Here is a 6,000-nt window from a genome sequence, read left to right as displayed (position 1 = left end):
GGCGACAATCCGAGGGTGTTTTGTTTAATGAAATCGCGGATTGCTTCTTTCAATGCTTACAATCTCTCTCTCTGGGGAAGTTTTTTACCCAATCCACTCACCTTCCATTGCTTTGTAGTATCCAGTCAATGGTGGTCGGTCCCTCTCCACATGTGAGAAAGAAAAGATCCTTCTGTCGAGAAACACGTTGATTTGATACATTAATTGCATGTATCGTGCGCTGACTTTTTAACAACTCACCTCTAATGAGATTGAGATCCAACACTACACTGCCTAAACACTATACTTTTATACTACTAATTTAAACATATCGTTGAGGAAAACGTTTAATTATATCACAGAAACTGTTGCAGGAAAACGACAATTGGACAGATTTTGTGGATGTAAGAAAACGGAGCATGTTTCACATGCAACCTATAATTAATTCATTCAAACATGACACTTGAATGGATACTTTGTGTTATATTTTTTATGTTAGGTTGAAATATAATGTTTGATGTAACACACTTGACAAGTGAAGAGACATCCAAACAGTAAGATAATTATCAATAAGCCAATTTTCAAGATAAAGTCTAGGTGGATTCTTTCTTAGGTATTGTCTCTTTCATTGGTTATTTTTCGATTATTTTCCTTATTTGTTCTTTGTTGCATTCTTAGTTAAATTAGTTTGATAATTTTAAGTTAAAACTTATTACTCCAAATTTTCGACTAAATAATAAGAAAATGATAATTACTAATACTTTTAGTCCTCGTGGATACGATATCTTTACTAACAGTAGCTATACTATTATTTGATAGGTGCGCTTGCCTTTATCGTAAATTTTAGTTAGTTTTGTGACCACCAACATCCACTGTAATAATAGTTTAATGGCAAGTCCAACACATTAACGCAACCTTCTATGAAACTCTCACCTATAAATACCTCTAGAAATGAGGAAAAAAAGATCAACCCTTCAAAAGATCAAGCCTACACTTTGTTAACACACCTTTGGCCTCTATCCTTTATACCTTCCTCATTAGAGGTGTTCAAATTTTGGTTAAAACCGAATTAGCCGATTGAATCGATCTAATTCAGTTAATCGATCGGTTAACTAATCTAATTCGATCGGAGGTTAGTTAATGATTTTTTAGAAGTTTGGTTATCGGTTAATTGAGTAATTAACTAAATTAACCGGACTTAATAATTAATAATACAAATTATATGTAGTTTTAATTCGGATAATTCGATCAAATGAACATTATAAAAAAAAACATATAAATTTCAGTTAGTTCGGTTAACCGACTGAATTAACTGAAATATTTTGGTTTGGTTAATTTTTTTGAAAAAGATTTGGTTCGATTAACGGTTAAAGGATTAAAAAGTTCGATTAATACTAGTTTGATTCAGTTAACTGTTCGAACACCCCTTTTATTCATATTCATTCTTTATAACCTCCAACTCTCCGCCTCGATTGGGTGAACTGACCTCCATAGCAACCACTACCCTTTCCCCCAAGACAAAAAAAATTCAAAACATTATGAAGAGGAAGCTCTATTCAAGCTCTGGAAAGATAATGAGGGTGACAATTTGGAAGGCCTTCGTAGAAATAATACTGACTTCTTGGTGACATCTCAGCACTCTCAAGGCAATAAAAATATCTCTGTGGAATAGCAACTCAAAGCCTTCAGGGCATAATTGATGCAAGAGATAAAAGGGTTAATAGCAAACGAATTTGTCTAAAATTACTCTGACGAGTCGTTAGCCTTAAAGATGTTTGACAACCATATCTCAATATCCTTCAAATTCTTAAAGTTTATGTATAATGGATCGAGAGACCCGGAAGATCATCTGGCCAGGTACAACAACTACATGAACATATTTGAGGCATCTGAAGAAGTAAAATACAGACCCTTCTATATGACCCTATCTCAAATGGCTCGGCAATGGTAGTTGTCGTTACCTAGGGGATCCATCCATTCTTTTGAACGACTGGCTGACCAATTTATGAGTCATTTTCTGGCCAACAAGGCGTTGCAATAGTCCTCTGCCTATTTGATGACAATCTGCCAAAGAGCAAATGAGTCCCCCCGTGATTATGTCAAAAGATTCTGTGTAGCTACTATGGTCACGAAGGGAGTTATTGATGAATAGGAAATTTAGGCTTTTATTGTCGGAACCTCGCATCATAACTTGAGGTACATCATCATCGAAAACACCCCGAGCAAATCCTCCAGCCTTTATGAGATGGTACACAAATTTTTGGAAGACGAGGTGGAGAAAGTTTGTGACTTTTCCACACTAGCACCCCATTAGAGTAACCCTCCAAGAAGATTGCCTCCCATGAGATTTTAAGGCTATCAACAGCCAATGACCGATTTAGGGGTAGGCAGGCGCAGGTATGAACATTAAAACCAGTCCAATCAGAGAAATAACAAGCGGGTGAACAATGACCATACCACGAATCGCCAATAACACATTCGCAGGTATAGAGAAGGCAAAGATCAGTGACCTCAAGCTCTATATAATCAATTCAAAACTTATCATGAGCTTAACTATTCCCTAGCCAAAATTTCCATACAAGTGAAGTATCAAGGAATCTTGGAGACAGCCCCACACCTCCCATCCAGATAATATCGCAGCAACTCCAATCACCATTACATATACCATAATGCTCGAGGGCACCGAACTGAGCAATGTATGCATTTAAAAAATGTCATCAGAAATGTGATCTGAAAGGGGCCATCTTAAGCAATTTTTGGCTCAAGACCCCTATCAATCAAACAGGGTCCAAAACAAAGAAGTAGGGTAGTTAAGGCCACAACATGATGACAGGGGCAAGTAATCTGCTGTAATTTGATATGTCAAGTTAAGCTCTCTCGAGTACTTAATGAGCTTGTTTTCAAGTAGTTTATGAGTTTTTTAAATTTTTTTTATTCATTCATAAATTTTAGTTTAATGATAGATTTTCTTATATTTGACCTCTTTAGATACGCAATTTGACAAATTTATGTCATTAGGAGTCTAATGATTAGCAAATTTTGATATCTAAATTATTTCAAATCACTCTCTACAAATATCTTACTTAAAATCAATAATTTCCTCAAAAATCCCTAAATAAGAAGTGTCTAAATACACCCCAAACAGCTAAAGAGGAAGTCGTCCATCAGTCTATTTATAAGCTTTCTTTCAACGTGATCAGCAATCAGAAAATGAGATTTTATCACATGTCTAATGCCTATGGTTATCTTAATTCAAATGCTCTTTATCCCATTTTAAAAATTATCATTAATTAATTTTGTAGGCCAATAAATTTTATGCCTTCAAACCTTTGGATGCAGGTTTAAAATTATCATAGATGCATGTGCAATCATTTAGGTTGTAACACCCCCAACTTGTATACCTCGCTGGAACCGGATTACGGAGTATTATTGGAGATTACAGATTAAACAGATAGAAATCTCAAACATTTTATATCATCAAAACAAGTCATCAAAGCATCATTTTAATCCAAATTATAAACTCTCCAAAATAGATCTTTTAACTTCATTTACAATCAAACCACAAAATAACTAATATTTAGACACTCTAGGTACATGCCGACACAAAGAAATAAACATCACCATATTTGAGTTGGGATCGTTGTTGGATGCTAAATCAGCGATCAAACTTAAGTACTTAACCTGCTTACGGAAAACAAAACCGTACGTTGAGTAAAAACTCAGTGGTATTTCTATAATTTGAATTTTTAAAAAAATTTAAAAAAAATATGTATAATAAAATGTTAAGCACAATTGAACATTTAAAATCACACAATACTCAATTGTCATCACTTGCTATATATAATACATTTCCATAATTTATTCACGTAACATTTAAACAATGGCACTATCCATTCCACAATCAATTTATGAATATATAACTCGTGTATTCCATGTATTTACAACATATTTCACATTCTATTTTCAGTATATTATCTCATATTCTTATCCCAAAGTAGATTTTATAGAACATACCGAATATACGGAACAAATATAGAGATGCATTATTATGCACTAATGAACAGAGAGCACTAAAATGCTAAACAGAGAGCACAGATGTGCTAAACGGAAAGCACTAACGTGCTAGTAATCAGATAGCACTAACGTGCTAATAATCAGAGAGCACGCTAAATTTCCTTAATGGTATGCCACTAATATCCCAGTAGTTCTAAATTCCGTCTACTTGGGCATTAAAACTGAATTTTATACATATAAAAAATAATCCAATTATCATATTTGCACAATTTCACATTTACACATATATTCATAATATATATATTCCAATTCGATTCAACCAATATAATTTCATCACATATCAAGACAATCCATTTCAATTGTAAAATACAATAATTCTCACCTCAATCACTTACTATAACATTTAATCAAAATACAACAATTAATAATTAGATTCGGATTATAGAAATACAAACCAAGAATTCCTAGCTATTCCTCGTCAACTATATTTTTCTCCTTTTTAGTCGAGAATTCCGGTACAACGCTAGCTACAGAATTAAAACAATTAAAAATCATCAATACAACACCATTCAATCTCACATTAAATATTTCAATTTTTACTCAATATTTTCCTAAATTCCAATTTAGTCCCTGAACCGAGACTAACTTTTATTCTCAAAACTAATTTCATATTTTCATTCCATTCCCAATTTAGACTAATTTAACTCTCTAATTTCACCATAAATCCCTAATTTTGAAATTCTCTCAATTTAGTCCCTACTATTCAAAACGTATGTTTTATTTTACAAATCAACCCTTTACTAACTCCTAACTTGAAATTCAATCAATTTAACCCCTAATTCATCAATTAATTCAACATGAACAACATCTAAAATTTACTAACTTTCAAATTTTCAACTTAAATCAAGTAGTATTTTGTTCTAGGATTCCAAAATATCAAAATTATAAAAAATGGACTAATTTAACTTACCAAATGAGCTTGGAACTTCAAAACCCCAATTTTCCCTTTTCTTTCTTTCCTTCTCTGTTTCGTTTTAAGTTTTCTGTTTCCTTTGTTCTTTTATTTTATTTCTTTATTTTGTTTTGATTAATTAATATAATATAATAATATTTTAATCTAAAATATCTTATACTTAAATAATAAGTAAATTATACATATTATTACAAATGCATGTATATATTTTATTACACATTTATTTTATTATTGCCACACAAGTGTCACATTTTTGGTTTATTTACTAATTTAGTCCCTTGATTTTTTCTATTTCATAATTAAACTTTCACAATCAATTTAATTTAGTCCTTTTATCTAATTAATCTTAATTAAGTCAAACTCACCTAATCAAAACCTAATTAACTACAACTAGCTTCGTAAATATTTATTAAAATATTTACGAATCCGATTTACCAAAACGAAGTCCCGAAAATGCATTTTTTTTTAAAAAATCACATTTGACTCGTAAATATTAAATAATAATATTTACGAACTTACTCGTTGGATTTAGTGACCTCGAACCACTATTTCCGACACCACTGAAAATCGGGCTGTTACATAGGCTCAAATATGTCAAAATTTCACCTTTGAGTTTTGACAAAACACAGTTGTTATTGTTCTAATATAAGTTCAAAAATTAATTGGAAAGATCAAAACTCCAACACAACATCAAACATATATTGAACATTAAATATGTCGCGTATTATTTATAAAAAATTAAGGAAAATTACACTTAAGATCATTAAATTATTATTAACATTGCATTTTGGTCACTTAACTTTAAAAAGATACAAAATGATCATTAAGTTATTCAAAAATTTCTATAAATTATAAAACTATTCGAAAGTTTTTATTTAAGTTACTAGACTATTATTTTTTTTATAAAAAATTCTGGCTAAGATCTGGAGAGAATAAATCCCCTTAATCACCTCTAAGAAGCTTTTGCGAGAGGTTTACTTGATGTTTTAGTAGGTCACGTGTCTTCTTATGATTCTTGAGTTGTTAATAGATGT

This window comes from Gossypium raimondii, chromosome 11 (genome assembly GCF_025698545.1).
Source record: "Gossypium raimondii isolate GPD5lz chromosome 11, ASM2569854v1, whole genome shotgun sequence".
NCBI lineage: Eukaryota > Viridiplantae > Streptophyta > Magnoliopsida > Malvales > Malvaceae > Gossypium > Gossypium raimondii.
Note: the sequence above shows the minus strand (reverse complement) of the source record.